At 42.7% G+C, this 18,416-nt stretch overlaps 1 pseudogene; it reads right to left on the bottom strand.

Annotated features, from left to right (window-relative positions):
- Positions 1-11,659: 11,659 nt before the first annotated feature.
- On the bottom strand, positions 11,660-12,226 carry LOC101429763 (ferritin heavy chain pseudogene; annotated as a pseudogene).
- Positions 12,227-18,416: the final 6,190 nt, after the last annotated feature.

Here is an 18,416-nt window from a genome sequence, read left to right as displayed (position 1 = left end):
TAACCACAGTCCATGGGTCACATCAACTGTATTTTTCCCATGCTTCTCCACATCCAAACACCCTGCAATAGTGATGACATTCACTCTAGCTCATAGGACACTCTTGTATCTGTACAATCAACCACAATTCTCAATTACCTCTGAATTCACTGTATTATTCAATCCCAAGATTATTCTCTGGCTTTCTTTCAATTGGCATTTACTTCCCCAGACTGTCCTTTTCAGTCACAATCACATTTGTAGACCAGCTGCTACTCACTAAGTGTTACCCTCAACTCTATCAATTTCCACACTTTCACAGTCAAGTTAATTGAAACTTCTATAGGAATTAAGCATCAGAAGTTGTTCTCAGCCCTCCTCTTATCTCATAATAACCTATACTCCAGGTTTTAACTGAATGCATTTATCATTTATATTTAGTTCATACTAATGAGACCATGCAATATTTGTCCTTTTGTGTCTGGCTTACTTCATTTAGCATAATATCTTCAAGAATTATCCATGTTATCATATGTCTCCCAATTTCATTTCTTCTTACTGCAGCATAGTATTCCATCAAATGTCTATATATTTTCTTTATCCATTCATTGGTTGATGGACATTTGGGTTGTTCCCATCTTTTGGCAACTGTTAATAACACCACTATGTGGTGATGCAACTAGAAAAAGACATTGAATAAAAGGGGGAAATGGTAGAGATAAATGAGTTTATATGGCTAAGAGACTTCAAAGTGAGTCAGGAGGTCATCAGAAGGGGTGCACTTACACACATCTCAGCAGGAACTCAGAGACAGCCAAAGAAGATACATTCCCAAGTAGTGGTGTTCCTGAGGGCTATGGAGACACCCAGGTCCCATGGTCATGATAAATGTCTCTGGATTTCAGTGCCTTGCCAGTGGGTCCTACTTTGAATTTGTGCTCCTGAGTGTGACAGAGTTGGACTCAGGTGTGTCCTCTCTGCACATGCCTCCTGTCACTTTTACTGAAGTGGTTGGCACTGGGGTTGGAGTATGCTCAAGAGACTTGACTCTCTGGACTGGTCATGTGCCAGCTGTGCCCTGAGCCTCACCAGAGTTGTAGCACCTACTCTCTCATTGGACTTGCCCATGTTGGCTAACAAGGAGGTGGGGATGGTCAACCACCACACCAGGGAACCAAGAGAGTACAACTGCAAGCAGGAAAATTCCATTCATCAGCTATGTGGGATCTCTTGGGTTAGAGGTGGGGTGGGCATCGCCATCCCAGGGTCCTCAGGATTCAGGAATAAAACATGGATTATGGTGGATGTACTGGTATTCTATTATAGAATCACTGTGACTCTAGCAATGGAAGAAACTATCATTGATGTGGAGACAGTGGCAATGAAAGTTGCTGAGGGTAGGGAGAGGGAAGAGGTGTGATATGGGGGCATTTTCAGGACTTGGAGTTGCCCTGAATGATATTGCAGGAACAGATGCAGGACATCATATATTCTGCCATAACCCACTGAATGCCTGGGAGAGAATGAAAACTACAGTGTAAACGATAATCCATGCTGTGTAGTAGTGCTCCAAATGTATTCATCAAATGCAATGAATGTGCCACACTGATGAAAGAATTTGGTGATGTGGGAGGAATGGGGGGGTGGTGAGTGGGGGTATATGGGATCTTCTTATATTTAATGTAACATTTTGTATGCTCTATGTATCTTTGAAAAAAATTTTTTAAAAATCTATTTTAAAAAACTAACACCACTATAAACATTGGTGTGCAGATGCCTGTTCGTGTCATAAATGTTTTAGTTCTTTTGGATATATTCCTAGTAGAGGAATTGCTGGATCATATGACAGTTCTATAGTTTGCTTTCTGAGGAACCACTAAACTGTCTTCCACAGAGTTTGCACCATTTTACAATCCCACCAACAGTGAAGGAGTGTTCCTACTTCACATCCTCCCCAGCACTTACTGTTGTCTGTCTTTTAAATAAGGGCCATTCTATGCGGTGTGAGATGATCCTCATTGCTGTTTTGATTTGTATTTCCCTAATAGCTATGATTATGGAACTTTTTTCATGCGCTTTGTGGCCATTTGAATTTCTTCCTTGAAGAAATGCCTATTTAAATCTTTTCCTCATTTTTAAATTCAGTTACTTGTCCTTTTATTGTTGAGTTGTATGATCTCTTTACATACAATGGAAATCAAACGCTTATTGGATATTTGGTTTCCAAATATTTTTTCCCATTGAGTGGGCTGCCTTTTCACCTTCTTGAAGAAGTCCTTTGAATCACAGAAGTGTTTAAGTTTGAGGAGGTCCATCTTTCCATGTTTTCTTTCATTGCTCATGCTTTCAGTGTATGGTTTAAAATCCACCACCAACACAAGGTCTTGGAGATGTTTCCCTACATTTTCTTCTAGGAGCTTTATGGTTCTTCCTTTAATATTTAGGTCTTTGAACATTTTGAGTTACTTTTTGTATAAGGTGCAAGATAGGGGTCCTCTTTCTTTCTTGTGGCTAGATATCCAGTTCTCCCAGCACCATTTGGTGAATAGACTGTTCTGCCCCAGTTAGGTGGGTTTGACAGGCTTGTTAAAAATCACTGGGCCATAGATGAGCGGGTCTGTTTTTAAAGCATCAGTTCAGTTCCATTCATCTATGTTTCTATCTTTATACCAATACCATGCTGCTGGGTTTTTTTTTTTTTCTTTTCTTTTTTTTCCCAGTGTAGCTAGGTAATATGATTTAAAGTCCAGAAGTAAGAGTCCTCCAACTTTGCTTTTCCATTTTAAGATGTTTCTGGCTACTCAAGGCCTCTTAGTTTTCCAAATAAATTTGATAATTGTGTTATCCATTAGTTTATAAAATGATGGTGTAATTTGGGGGGGGATTTCATTCAATCTGTATATCAATTTGGGTAGAACTGACATCTTAATGACAGATAGACTTCCAATCTATGAGTGTGAATGTTCTTATAATTATCGAGGGCTTGTTAAATTTCTTTTAGCAATGCATTGTAGTTTTCTGAAAACAAGTGCTTTACATCCTCAATTAAGTTTATTACTAAATATTTGATTCTTTTAGTTGCTATTATACATGGAATTTTTTTCCCTGACTTCCTCCTCATATTGTGCATTACAATTGTATAGAAACACCACTGATTTTTGCATAGCAATCTTGTATCCTGACACTATGATGAAATCCTTTATTAGCTCTAGCAATGTTGTAGATTTTTCAGGATTTTCTAGGTATAGGATCATATCATCTGCAAATAGTGAAAATTTGACTTCTTCCTTTCTGATTTGGATGCTTTTTATTTCTTTCTCTTGCCTGATTGCTCTAGCTAGAACCTCTAGCACTATACTGAACAACAGTGGTGACAGTGGGCATCCTTGTATTGTCCCTGATCTCAGTGGGAATGCTTTCAGTATTTTACCATTGAGTTCAATGTTAGCTGATGGTTTTTCATATATGGCCTTTATCAAGTTGAGAACATTTCCTTCAATTACCATCTTTTGTAGTATTTTTATCAAGAACGGATGCTGTATCTTGTCAAATGCCTTTTCTGCATCAATCAATAAGATCATGTGATTTTTCTTCTTTGATTTACTTATGTGGTGTGTTATGCTGATTCTTTTTTTTTTAAGATTTATTTATTTCTCTCCCCCCCCCCCCCCACAGTTGTATGTTCTGTGTCTATTTGCTGTGTCTTCTTTGTCTGCTTGTTGTCAGCGGCACGGGAATCTGTGTTTCTTTTTGTTGCATCATCTTGTTATGTCAGCTCTCCATTTGTGCGGCGCCATTCCTGGGCAGGCTGCACTTTCTTTCACACTGGGTGGCTCTCCTTACGGGGCACACTCCTTGTGCATGAGGCTCCCCTACATGGGGGACACCCCTATGTGGCACGGAACTCCTTGCATGCATCAGCACTGCGCATGGGCCGGCTGCACACGGGTCAAGGAGGCCCGGGGTTTGAACCACGGACCTCCCATGTGGTACCTGGATGCCCTAACCACAGGGCCAAGTCCGCCGCCTGATTATCTTGTGTTACACCACCCTTCCATGCCTGATACAAAACCTACTTGATCATGATAATTCTTCTAATGTGTTAATGAATTCAATTAGCAAGTATTTTATTGAGGATTTCTGTATCCATGTTCATTAGAGAAATGGGTCTGTAATTTTCTTTTAATAATATCTTTATCTGGCTTTGGTATTAGGGTGCTATTGGCTTCATAGACTGAGTTTGGGAGTGTTCCTTCTTGTTCAATTTTTTGGCAGAGCTTGAGTAAGACTGGTATTAAATTTTCTTTGAATGCTTGGTAGAACTCACCTGTGAATCCATGTGGTCCTGGGCTTTTCATTTGGGGAAGTTGTTTGATGACTGTTTCCATCTCTTTGCTTGTGACTGGTTTGTTGAGATTTTCTATTTCTTCTAGGATCAGTGTAGGATCCTAGATGTTCCTAGGAATTTTTCCACTTCATCTACATTGTCCAGCTTTTTGGCACACAATTGTTCAAAGTATCCTCTTATGATCTCTTTTATTTCTATGGGGTCAGTAGTAATGTTGCCATTTTCATTATTTCATTTATTTGCATCTTTTTTTTTTTTTTTGTCAGGCTAGCTAAGGGTTTCTCAATTTTGTTACTCTTATCAAAGAACCAATCTTTGGTTTTTATTAATTCTATTATTTTTTATGTCAAATCATTTATTTCTGCTCTGATCTTTGTTATTTCATTCCTTCTATTTGCTTTGGTATTTGCTGTTCTTTTTCTAGTTCCTCCAGTTGTGTAGTTAGGTCATTGCTTTTATCTCCTTTTTCTTTTTTAACGTAAGCTTTGAGGGCTATAAGTTTCTCTCTCAGCACTGCCTTCACTGCATCCCATAGGTTTTGATGTTGTATTCTCATTGTCATTTGTCTTGTGATATTTATTGATTTCTCTCAAAATTTCTTCTTCACACTGATTATTTAAACTTGTTAGCTAATCTCCATACATATATGCATTTTCCATTTTCCTGCCTCTTATTGATTCACCCCCTTACCCCCCATAGTTTTTAAAGCTTCTGCTCACTGACTTCCTGGCTTCCTCCTCCCATGGAGTTCATTTCCTTCTTCATTCCCAGGCCCCTGCCTCCTGTCTCCCAAATATTTTCAGACTCAAGCCTGAAATGCACTTCACACTCTTCTCTCTGTTCCTCCCTTGAAGACATTGTCATGTGCAGAGTAGGTCACTTCACCCACTTATAAATGTGCGTGCTGACAGGATGTCCAATGAGGCAGTGGTGATGGGTGATAAGGATATGAGGAGACATCTTTTTGCTGCACCTCATGATGTGAGCGGTCACATGAAGTTTTGCCTAAGCATTTTATGTGCTGCAGGAAACTCACTAAGGCCCAAGCAGGCTCCCAGGAACTTACAGTTTCTGAGGTTCTGCAGATAAAAGGGACACCACAATAATGATACTTGTAAGATGCTTTGCAGGCTTCCGAGACTATTTTTGAGCTCTTTGCCCAAAGCAAGATTCTTTACTGATATAGGTGTACTTTTTCTCCTCCTAGAAGAGAGAAGTCCAAGAAGTTATCACCCTGTCTTTGGAGCTTAATTCTGAGCTCTTCCTATACTGTGCACCCTCAGAGCTACTCATCACTGCTGGGAGCAGAGGACTGGTGCGATGTAAAAACACAGGTGGGTAGGTGGGTGTAGAGATACAGGCTTAATGCTTTCAAATTACAAACTTAGAGCAGTGCTCTGAATTGCTTGACTAACTGATGTCAAACATTTATAGGAGGCTCAAGGATGGTGCTCGAACTAAATGTTTTATGGAATAGAGAGGAAAAATAAAAGAGGAGGCACTTTATTTTCACTGTGGGCATGTATGTGTGTGAGAGGAAAAGAGACATGGCACAGAAGTGGGTGTTATGTATGGAGTCATAGGTCAGAAATACTTCAGCACAGTGTGCTGATATCCGCACTGGATTTGGAATGCACAAAACATGAATTGGTGGATGGAGAGCTACATGAAAAGGATGCAGAGAAAAACTTTGTGGGATTCACAGGTCCACAGACAGAAGGCAATTGTGCTACAAAACAGACTACACCTTTCTTACTTTGCCAAAGTGCTGTGGGTGCAAGGTACCAGAAATGGGTTGGCATATAATGAGAATTTTATTTGGGGTAAAAGCTTACAATTCCATGGCCATGAAATGTCCAGATCCAGGCACTATCAGAGAGACTTTCTCACAAATGCAGCTACTGGTGATCCTGGCATGCTGCCACATGGAAATCAGGCATCTGGCAGGGCTCCTCTCCTCAGACTGGAGCTGCTCCATGGGCCCGTCCCCCCAGGGACCTTGTTCTGTACTTCCGTGTTCTGCTGATTCCTGTCTCTGAAACCTCTCCCAGCCTCTCAGGCCTTCTCTGTGCATCTGCAGTTGTAGAAGAACCTGGAGTCCTCCTCTCTCTTTCTCCTTTCTCTCACATGGGAGTAGCAAAATTGGAGTGTCCTTTTTCTTTGTGTCTCTTCCTCTGAGTCTCCACTTACATAAGGCCAAGCAGGAGGGTGGCAAAGCGACCTGTGTCAGGCCTCACTGAAGCAGTGCAATTAGAGGCGATCCTGTCTGGGCAGCCTCACAGCAGTTCTCCTTCCCAGACTGTGTGTGTGTAGAGGGGAGGGGTATCAGGTGGTCAGGCCCTGGGCAGGAGCAGGCTCTTGGTGGGATGGAGTCCTGGTGGGCCTCTATGTTCAGACCCAGACCATGGTTGGCAGGGAGGGGAGTGCTGGAGTGGCCATCATCTGCCCAGATGTTAATCAGCAGCTGTCACCTCCTTTCCTCATGGGCTGGAACCTCTGGAGGTGGGGTTGTGTGTCAAATATGGGGAGATGAATACCATGTCGGATCACCCCCTGTGGTGAGGGCCAGGGAAGGACCTGAGGCCTCCAGGCCTGGCACCTGGGCACTGTCTTTGCAGAGCTCCACCCAGGAAATTGCTGAGGTGCTGGACAAGAGTCATCTACACCATGTCGCCATGCAAGGAGCTGGGGCACCACACTGACAGCAAGGGCGAGTACATGGAGACATGAGAGAGGGTGCACAGCGGTCTCCACGCTCAGGGTCCAAGGCCAGTACAGAAGGGCTCCAGGACCCCAGCCTGGCAATCCCCCAGGCTCCCTCTCAGGGTGCCACTCCCAAAAGTATCTGACCATACCACTTTCCCATCACCCAGTCCTTCCATTGGCCATGAGGAACCACTTTCCCTGCATTTGTAGTAACACAGAAAAGACATTTATAATGTTTCTACTTCAGACACCCTTTTGACCTGCACCCCATGGAGCCCCCGCCGTGGCAGCCTGCACACCTCCATCCTCCACTGGAGGAAGTATGCCTGGCCTGGCATGCTGCACATGCACAGCAACCCGTGGTGCCCCGTCAGGTCCCACTCGCAGCCAAGTGCGTCATGCACCCAGCAGATCTCCCGCACCATCTCGTGGGGCTCCAGGGAGCTCATGACCTTCATCCTCCACTCTGGGTCCTGTGACCATGGCAGGGCCCCCTGAGGGCCCACTTGGTTGTTCCTTCCCCACTGGTGCTGCTGCTTGCAGGCGCACCCTAGGCACAGGTGATGCTTCAGGAAAGTCCAGAATCACCTCCAGGTGCTCGGCTGGCCCTGGCTTTTGGCAGAAGGGGAGGTGGGCCTCCCCCTGCAGGGCAAGTTCTGCTGCTCATCCCTGACTTGGGGTGTTCCCCTGGGGATGGCTTTACCCTTGCAAACAGTGGGCAGAAGTGCTTCCTTCAAGTCCTCCATCCCCACTGCAGCTGATGTGGGAGAAGGCGGTGACCACAGGGCCAAGCAGGGGACCCTCCTGATGATGCTCCCTGGGGCAGGGCCTGGCGGCCTGGCTGGGCTTCACCCAGGCCATCTGGGGCTACTGGTGCACATGAGGCAGGGCCAGGAGCCCTGTGGGTGAAGCCGATGTCTTGGAGGCCCCTGTCTCTGGCATGCGCTGGCTCTCCTGGCCCTCGTCCATGAAGGCCTGGCTGAGGCTGGTCCTCTGCAGGAGAGGAGAGCAGCAGGGTGGACTGGGGCAGGGGGCAGGCTCTGGTAGGAGGGTAGAGAGGTGGGCTTCTCCCACTCCTGGCCTGGCAGGGGGCTGGCTTATGTGTTGCTCAGGCTCCAAGCCTCCCTCCCTGAATTCTGGTCCTTCTCCCTGTACTGAAAGGCTGTAGACAAGCAATCAGGAGGGAGAATGGCAGGTTCACTGCCTCTTTGCTGCCTGGGGGCAGACATGCTGTGCTGCTCCATGTGGTGTGAGGAAGGAGGGCGGCTGCGTCTCTGGCCAGGTGAGGGCTGGGTCTGCGGGGCACTGGTGGAGGTCTCCTGCTCCCATCTGCTGTGGCCCAGCAAGAGATAGACGGCCATGATCTTGTCATGTTTCACATCTCTCAAGGACTCCTGTATCTCTTCCATTTTGTAGCCCATGGTAACTATCATTGCTGTCTGGTGGGGGTCCTGGCAATCTGGGAGGGGCTCCACATATGGCTTCAATTCTTTGTGCTCACAGCCTGTATTTACCCACAGGTCACTCACCACATTCTGGCGGCTTGTTCTTTTACAGGGACCCACTGTCAGGAACTTTCTGAGGAGATTCCTACAATCCACAGTCAGGTGGTCTGGAATGGGGAGCTCCCTGTTGAGCACCTGCTCCTGCAGGGCCTGGAAGCTCTGGCAGCAAATGGGAGATCCCCGCTGGCCATGGTGTACAGAATCACCCCCAGCCTCTAGATGTCGACAGCAGGCCCATCGTATGTGTGCCCCTTAAATATCTCAGGGGCAGTATAATAGGGAGTGCCCCACAGGGCTGTCAGCTTCTGGTCGATGTTAAGTATATAACTCAAGCTCAAATCAGCAACTCTGACATTCTCAGCAGCATCTGAAAGCAAGTTGTCTTTCTAGTCCCTGTGGGAAATAAATTTCTGGTGACAGTACTGATGGCAGACATGACTTGGTGAAATTTCCCTTGGGCTTCCTGTGCTAATAGAGGGTCCTGGGCCACCAGGTAGTTAAAGTGATCACCTCCACTGGCATACTCCATCATGAGGTAGAGTTACTTGTTGTTCTCAATAATTTCAAACAGCTGGATGATGTTGGGATGGCTCGACGTCTTCACTGTGCTCACCTCTCTGGAGAGCATGTGGAGCCTGCTGGGGTCTTCATCTTTCTGTATGGTTTTCACAGCCACCTAATGGCCGGTGAGGGTGTGCCGTGCTAATTTCATCATAGAAAAGGCCCCCTTTCCTATGGTTCTCAGGAACCGATAGTTCTTGAGGTGGGCTCCTCAGCATTTGTGGCTGCGAGAGCCTGCAGCATGCTGGAGTTTATGCTGGGCTGGAGGACTGCTGACTCTAGGCAGACCTTCCAAGGGGAAGAGGTGGTGACAAGATGGTCAAAATCACCAAAACCACAAACTCTTCCAAAGTCTACCTGAATAACTGATCTAACAACAACAACAAAAAAGAAATCAAATGCTAGAAAAAAATAAACAAAATAACAAAATAAATAAGAAAATAAAAAATAAACAGGAGTAAAAGAAAAAGGAAAAGATTTTTAAAAAACAGCCAAAAAAAAAAAGCAAAATAATTTTTTTAAAAAGGAAAGAATAAAGAAAACAAAACCTGGAAAAAAGAATTTGGAGAAAAAGAAAAAATAAGAAACAAAATAAACAGAAGAATCCACAAATGAGAAATAAACCACCTAAGAGCAGTCCTAGACCCACAGGTCAACAAAAACAGCTTCCTGGGTAAGTGGACCCTGAGCTCAGGTGCAGGGCCTTATAAAGGGGTGCAGAGTTCCAGCACAATGGCTCCTTGTGAGGTCATCACAAGAAATGGACCAATCCAGGCTGTGGTCACCCTCAGGGGTTTCTCCTCGTATTCTGGTCTCAGAAACCCTCTACACTTTTCACAAAATTACTGAGGATCCCACAGAACTACAGGCTGATGTGGCTTACAGCTCTCTCTAGTTCCTTATCAGAAATTGTAACCTAGAATGCCACAGTGGCTTCTACATTTCTAGTTTGGAAACCTTAATGATATATGAATGTGAAAGAGCTCAGTATATCTACATTGGAAATATCCAATTCCTTTTTCTATAACTCTACATGCTCTGACTCACAGTGATCCACAACTAAAGTGATAGCGTGGTTCTCTCTGAAAATGTTCTGTTGCTTAAAGCATAATAAGGTACATTATTGGCATCTATAATGCTGAGGGAAAGATTGTTTTCATCCTATTTTCATTCCTTACTTTCAGTTTTGCCCAGTACTTTGTTGTAGCTGTCTCCCTTCCACAAGTCAGAGAACTCACTGGAAGGTCCTTTTTCCTGTCCTTACAAGTAGAGAGTGAAGCTGTGCATGAAGAAAGTAAGTCTTCTTCCCTTCCTTCTCCAAGTCAACAATCTGTGCTCTGTGTCCCTCTTACTCAGCAGGGTGGTGGTGTCTGGGAGGTGGACATGGCACTGACACCTCATGGGAGGGAATGGTCAATCCTACATGATTGTTAAAAACTCCTTTGAAATATAATATAGCTATGCCATTTTGTTTTGCAAGTCTTCAATCTTTTTTACACCTCAATTCTTTCATTATTGCCTACTTTCATACTGATTTGATTTATGAAGTGAACCATTTTTAGTCCCTTCTCAATTCTTTCTGTGTATATTTTTCAGGTGATTGTTTTGTGGATATAGGGGGCTTAAATTCAACATCCTTATTTGATAACAATAGTTTGATCTGATGACAACTGCAACTGTTTATTAAGCAGGGTTTTCTATTCATGTGTCCAAATTCATTAGGCATGCACTGTGTTTTATCTGTGAAGTACAACAATGTAGTGGAGCTGAGGAGATGCACACATTATGCAAGTCTGCCATTCTTTGCCACCCCATTAGCATGTCACATTCACAACATTCCAGGAGCACAAAATTACAATGACTCTATGATGGGTGGAAGTTCAGGAAGTCTCAACATGAATACAAGGGTAACCATGTTAACCTCAATCACTTGAGCAGAGGCTGACTACTCCAAAAGGTCACACTTTCCTTTCAAACTAGAGCTACTTCCAAAGTAGGAGGTAAAAAATAGCCTTCTAAGAAATACAATACAACCAGGATTCCTATCAGATCCTTTCTTCCTCCTGTAAGTCAACCTCTTACAGCGAAAATGATGAGAAAAGGACAGGGAAAGATAGGGCCATTAATAGTTCCTTTCCCTCTAGCCCTTCCTGATTAAGCAAAGGGGGAGTGTTTGTCAAATGTGTGCATATCAAAAAGTAAAACAATTTCTGCTTCCAAAGACTTTGACAAGAAGGTGAAAAGCAGCCCACTCAATGGGAGAACATATTTGGAAACAAATATCCATTAAGGGTTTGATTTCCATGCTATATAAAAAGACCCTACAACTCAAAAAATAAAAAAAGAATCCAATTTAAAAATGGAGAAAAGACTTAAATGGCCATTTCTCAAGAGGAAATGCAAATGCAAAAAAGCACATGAAAAAATGTTCCATAACACTAGCTATTAGGGACCTGCAAATCAAAACTACAATGAGAGAGAAGAAGATGTGGCTCAGATGATGGAGTGTCTGCCTGCCATATGGGAGGGTCCAGGTTTTGTTGTGTTTTTTTTGGGGGGGGTACCAAATAACTTTATTCAAAGGAATGGTACCAATGAAAGAACTTGGTAGACGTTGATACAACTTATAGAAAAGGTAAACCCAACACACATGCACCACTACCCTGTGGCTCTGAGGAAGCCAACATAAGGTTTAGCTCTCATCACTGCTTCCCCGAGTGTGCTTGTCAGAGAGATGCTCTGCCAAGCCAGAATCTGGGGCCCCCATCTTGCGCAGGCTGGTTATATAGTCACCCAGTTCTTTGATGGACTTCACCTGCTCATTCAGGTAATGGGTCTCAATGAAGTCACATAAATGGGGGTCATTTTTGTCAGTAGCCAGTTTGTGCAGTTCCAGTAGTGACTGATTCACCCTTTTTTCCAAGTGTAATGTACACTTCATTGCATTCAATCCGCTCTCCCAGTCATCTCGTTCTGGTTTCTTGATATTCTGAAGGAAGATTCGGCCGCCTCGTATGGACAGGTAGACGTAAGAGGCATGGAGCTCCAGGTTGATCTGGCGGTTGATGGCGGCCTCCGAGTCCTGGTTGTAGTTCTGGTGCACCTGCGACGGGGATGTGGTCATCATGGTGGGCGGTTGAGAAGCGGCAGCTGCACGACACTGGATGGTGGCATGCAGCTGGGGGTGGCTGGCCGACGGGCAAGCGCTGGGTTCCGTTCAAGCACTGTTAAAGCAGGAAACCACGGTGACTCTCCGTGAAGAAGTCTCCCTGGGTCCAGGTTTTGATCCCCAGACCCTCCTGACTGTGTAGTGAGCAGACCCATGCACACAGCTGCCGCACACAGGGAGTGCCAGGCCACACATGCAAGGAATGCACCCTGCATGGAGAGTCACCCCACGTGAAAAAAGCTCAGCGCACCCAGGAGTGGTGCAGCACACAGGGAGAGCTGGGGTAGCAAGATGATGTAACTAAAAAGAGACTGCAGTTTCCTAGTGCCACTGAGGGTGCAAGCAGGCACAGTAGAACACAGAGTGAGTTGACACAGAAAGGAGACAACAGGAAGGGGAGGGAAGGGGAGAGAAATAAAAAAAAAAAGAATCTTAAAAAAAAAAAACTACAATGAGATATAATCTCAAACCTCATAGAATGGCCATTACTAAAAGAGAGAGAAACCAATAAGTGCTGGAGAGGATGTGGAGAAATAGGAGCATGCCTTCACTGTTGGGATTGTAAAATGGTGCAGCCTCTGTGGAAGACAGTTTGGCAGTTTCTCAGGAAGCTAAGTATGGAACTGCCATATGATCCAGCAATTCCTCTACTAAGAATATACCCAGAAGAACTGAAAACTGTGATGCACACAGATAACTGCCCACTGATGTTCATAGTAGCATTATTCACAATTGCCAAGAGATGGAAACAACCCAAGTGGCCATCAACTGAAGAATGGATAAACAGAAGGTCATATGATGGAATACTATGCTGCTGTAAGAAGAAGTGAACGTGGGAAACATATGACAATATGGATGAAACTTGAGGACATTATACTGAGTGAAATCGGCCAGACACAGGAGGATACATATTGTATGGTATTACCAATATGAACTATATGGTATTACCAATATGAACTAAATATGAAAAATAAACACAGGGAGTTAAAAACTAGAGTATACATTATTAGCAGATAGGATGGGGGATGAGGTGTATTGATGCTTAATGTATGTAGAATTTTTAATTAGCTTGACTGTAAAAGTATGGAAATTGATAGAGTCAGTGGTAACACATTATAGAGAGAATAACTCAGCCAGTTTATAAACGGGATTGTGGCTAAAGGGGGTAGTCTAGGGATATAAATGTCCATTGGAAGTAATGCAGAGAATACTCTAGAGTCTAAAATTATAGTGAACCCAGAGGTAGATGAGGATTGTAGTTAATTGTACAAATACAAGAATGTTCTCCTATGAACTAGAACAAAGGTTCATCACAATTATAAAGTGGTAAGAATATGGTGATGCATGGAAAAATACAGTTAATGTAAATTATGGACTATAGTTAGCAGCAATATTGTAATCTTGCATCATTGTGAAAGCAGATATAATATCTGGTTCCATAACAGGGGTGGTATGGGAATATTCTTTTGAACTAGGGAAAATGCTCAAAAATTTACTGAGGTGATGAACGCACAACTATGTGATGACAGTGAGAGCCACTGAGTATACATTTTGGATAGACTGTTCAAGACATGGGATTGTATTACACAGTGAACCATGTAGTGGAAGTTGGACTGTGGTTAGCAGTACAAATATGTGATGGTTCTCTCATGAACTATAACAAATGTACAATACTAATAGTTTGTGCTAATGATATGCGGTATATAGAAAAAATATACCAAATGTACACTATGGATCATAGTGGTAAAAATCTGATGATGTTCTTTCATAATCTGTAATAAATATTCCACAACAATGTAAGTTGTTGATCGAGGTGTGATGTATAGGAATCCTGCACATTCATGCATAATTGTTTTGCAAACTCGCAACTTCTCTAATAAAAAATATACATATTTTAAAAAGTAAAATAAGAGTTGAGGGAAGCAGATGTGGCTCAAGCAATTGAATTCTCATTTACTACATGGGAGGTCCTGGGATCGGTTCCTAAAGAAGGCAACCAAGACAGTGAGCCAATGTGATGGGCTGGCTTAGTGAGTTGATGCAACAAGATGATGCAACAAGAGACATAATGAGGGAAAACATAATGAGAGATATAACAAAGATGGGAGGAGAGGTGACTCAAGTGATTAGGCACATCCCTCCCACATGGGATATCCTGGGTTCAGTTCCCATGCCTCCTAAAAGGAAGATGAGAACAAAATAAACAGACACAGCAAGTGCAAACAAGAGGGTGGGGAAAAATAAAATAAAAAAGTTTTGTTTAAGGTTTCCACTATTCTGGTAAGAACTAAATACCTGCACGTTGAAATAGAGTTTTGAACCAAGAATTGTGTAACTTTCATGATTCCACATACAAGATAAATGCTCTTGTATTTGTATTTATAAGTGATATTGCACAATATAAAGAGCAACAGTAGAATTCATGGTAATACTTTAAATTTTAAAATTTTCTTTACTTAGAATGGTATTAAGTAGTAAGTAAAACATACCATGAAAAGTAGAGATATTGGGGGAGAAAGAAAAAGCTTTATATTTTAAAATCTTTAATGTCACTGTTTTCTCCTTTTAGAACAAGGGTCCTGCTATCATTTTGTACTGGGACCTGCCAATTTAGTAGTTGGTCTTGGGGCGAATTTGTGGTTTTCAATATATATAGGGATAGAAATAGAGATGTTACCTTCTTTACTTACCCATTTACATATATACATATAGACATACACATATACAGTATAAATATTCATATATTCTTTAGCTCTGTCTACTGAGAACTGTAAATAGAGACAACCAAATAGCAGTGAGCTCCCTATCACCTAGATCTTAGTATCTAAATACCAATCTCCACTAAAAGCACACAGCCCTTTTAGAAAAATACCTGGTTCCAGGCTAGGGCAGGGAGAGTACTTTTTGAGTCTCAAAAACTTGGTTTTGCCATAAATTAATGATGGAGTTCTGTCAAGAGGACATAGAAGACAGTTTGAAGAGGATCCCACTGACCAAATCTGAAACATTTTGAGAATCAAAATAAATAATGATAACCCATTGAATATAATAGGAATTCAGGAACCCATACCAAAAGAAATAAATGAATGGGTAATTTGAAAGTTTGATGAAGAACATGATATTTGCACAGTCTTTCTATTAGTCAGTCAAAAGGGTGCTGATGCAAAATACCAGAAGCTGGTTGGTTTTTATAATGGGTATTTATTTGGGGTAGGAGCTTACAGATACCAGGTCATAAAGCATAAGTTCCTCTTCCCTCACCAAAGTCTGTTTTTCACTTCTTGGAGCAAGATGGCTGCCGAAGTCTGAGGATTCAGACTTCCTGGGTTCCTCTGGGCTCAGCTCCTCTGTTTTCTCCACAAAGTCAACTGCAGACTATGAGGCTCTCTAGGCTTTGCCTCTCTCCCTGGGGCTCCAGCTTCAGCATCAAACTCCAACATCAAAACTCCAACAAAGCCCTCAACTCTGTCTTTGCCATGCCTACTGGCACAAGAGGTTTACATGATTACTTAATCAAGGAAACCTATGAATCCAATATAATCTAATATGCTCAGAGGAAAAGATCAGTTTACAAACATAACCCAATATTTCTTTCTGGAATTCATCAATAATATCAAACTGCTATATTCTCAAAGTAACTACCCACAAAATTCTTGTTAATTACAAAAAGGAGAAGAATAATTCTACAATGGGGGAACCTGGCAGACACCAATGCAATAGAATGGAAGCAAACATTACCACTAATGGGGCAAATTGAACCCAGGTGCTCCCTGACAGGATGCGATAAGAACACAGCATCACTTTGTGATTTTCCTGTCAAAGATGCATAACTTGATCTAATAGAAGAAAGAAATAGAATCTCAAACTGGCGGGTATTCTACAAATAGCTGGATTGTATTCTCCAAAGTACCAAGGTCATGGAATTCTAGAAATATTGTGGAACAAGAGCAGCTTGAAAGACAGTAAGACATGACAACTAAATACAACAGATAATGCTCTACTACATCCTTTTGATAAAAAGGACATTATTGGAACAATTAGTGAAATTTGAATGATATCAGAGTATTGCAGGTTATTGACAATGCTCATTTCCAGATGTTGACTACTGTGGCCATGTGTAAGAATGTCCTGATTTGTAAAAAATAGACATCGACAACTTACTCTCAAATGAGTTTGGCTAAATGAAGTCCCTGTACTGAAACTGCATCTTTCATGTAAATTTCACTGGTTCAAAATATGAAGAATAAAAAAGATTTATAGGTGGGGCAAGATGGCATCTGAGTGAATGCACTTCACAGTCTCTCGTGCAAAGAGGCAGCCGAGTGGGTTTGGGGTATTGCCAGAGAGGGCTGTTTTGGGGGCTTATAAAGCAGGAGGCGTGTGGACATCAATGTGGAGAGACAGTGACAGAGGTAGTGATTGCTAAAGGTAGAATGCGGGTTGCAAGTACGGAGGTTGGAGGCTGTGGGGAGGCGGGACCCCTCACCTTAGGGCTGGCTGCTGCAGTGTTGCCTGAGAACTGTCGGTTGTGTCACGGAGCTTCTGGGCCTGGTGATCCTCAGGTGTGTAGTCCCCAGGTCCGTGTGTCCTAAGCCCCTGTAGCCAATATTCCACAGACATACATACCCTGAGTCTGCAGTGTCCCAGACTTCCCTTTCCCGAGGTCAGCACTCCCAGAAGTCTGGGATTGCCCTAGCCCTCTGGTTTTGGACTGACTCTGTGAGTGGGAGGAATTCTGTGTGAGGTACAGCAGTGGGGCTAGGTGAGTACAAGTTCAATTTTCTTGTCTCCCCCCACTTTTTTTTTTTTTTGTGCTTGGAGGAGCATACCAGCTGGCTTGGTAAGAGAGGAGTGGCAAATCTGTTGAAAAGCCCAATTCACCTAAATACCCTGGGAGAGGAAACTTGGTCTGGGAGAAGGTGTAGTCAGAAAATCAACTAGCCCTCTAGTAGCACACCTAAAGGAGAGGGACTGTATGAGGTGCTTTCCAAGCTTTCAATAGCATACTTGGGGTTCCCAGTGAGGTGTGGGTGCTCTCTCTCTGGAAATTAAGAGTCATTGTTTTCTGTGAAGAGCTGGTTCAACAAGGACCCACTTGAATCTCCTACTGGACTGCTCATGCAGCTTTCCTGCTGCCCTGGGAGAGAGAAGTGAGGGAGAAAGGGAGAATGTCAGATCCCTAAGCATTTTATTTAATTGCAAAGAGGATTCCTTGCTTGAAACTTTGTCTGGTATTTTGTTGGTTTATCTTCTTGATTTTCTTTTCTCTTTATTCCCCCAAGGCCCTTCTTCCTTTTTTTCTTTTTCTCTCCTTCCTTCCTTCCTTCCTTCCTTCCTTCCTTCCTTCCTTCCTTCCTTCCTTCCTTCCTTCCTTCCTTCCTCCCTCCCTCCCTTCCTTCCTTTCTCTTCTTTTTTATTCTTTTTACTTTAGGTACTGCAAGGGGCACTTCACATTTGCTGTATTTCCTCATCCTCCATTTCCTCTTTTCTGTCTATTGATTTTGGCCACCAACACTATCCCCTCTCCTCTACATCTTTCTATCCCCCATCATTTCTTGTTTCTCTTACATTACACCTCTCTTTGTTTGCCTGCCTATTTTTCTGACTTTTTATTTCTAATACCTTTGTTCTGTATTCTTATATTCACTCTTTATACTACTGTACTTTCTTTTCTCTTTCCCTCTCTCCTGAGCACACTGGCCTTTTAATTCACACTGTATTCCTCCCCATATTCAGTTCACTGTCTCATCACACATACTCTATTTATACTCTATTTTCTTACTGCTATTACTCTACATACCTTACATGACTCTAATATTCATTCTCCTAGAACTCACATGGTTCCTCTGTAATATTTACTATCCATATTATTATTATTTTCTTTTCTTACTCCTTTTGCTTTCTCTGGCCCTAATATTTTCCTTCAAGGTAACTAACCACGACAGGGAAATAAAATAAAAAGAACAAAATTACAAAAAGAAGACTTAACATGCATGCAAAAACAACAACCAATGAAACCCCAAACTAGATAAAGAAGGTAAGGAGCTGATTAAAACTGTCCAGATAAAATGATTACCAGACAGCAACAAAAAACTAAAAACCAAACCAATAATCAGGAAAATATGCCCAATCCAATGAAAAAAGTAAA

The sequence above is a fragment of the Dasypus novemcinctus genome, chromosome 4 (assembly GCF_030445035.2).
Source record: "Dasypus novemcinctus isolate mDasNov1 chromosome 4, mDasNov1.1.hap2, whole genome shotgun sequence".
Lineage (NCBI taxonomy): Eukaryota > Metazoa > Chordata > Mammalia > Cingulata > Dasypodidae > Dasypus > Dasypus novemcinctus.
Note: the sequence above shows the minus strand (reverse complement) of the source record. Positions and strands in the feature narration are given on the sequence as shown.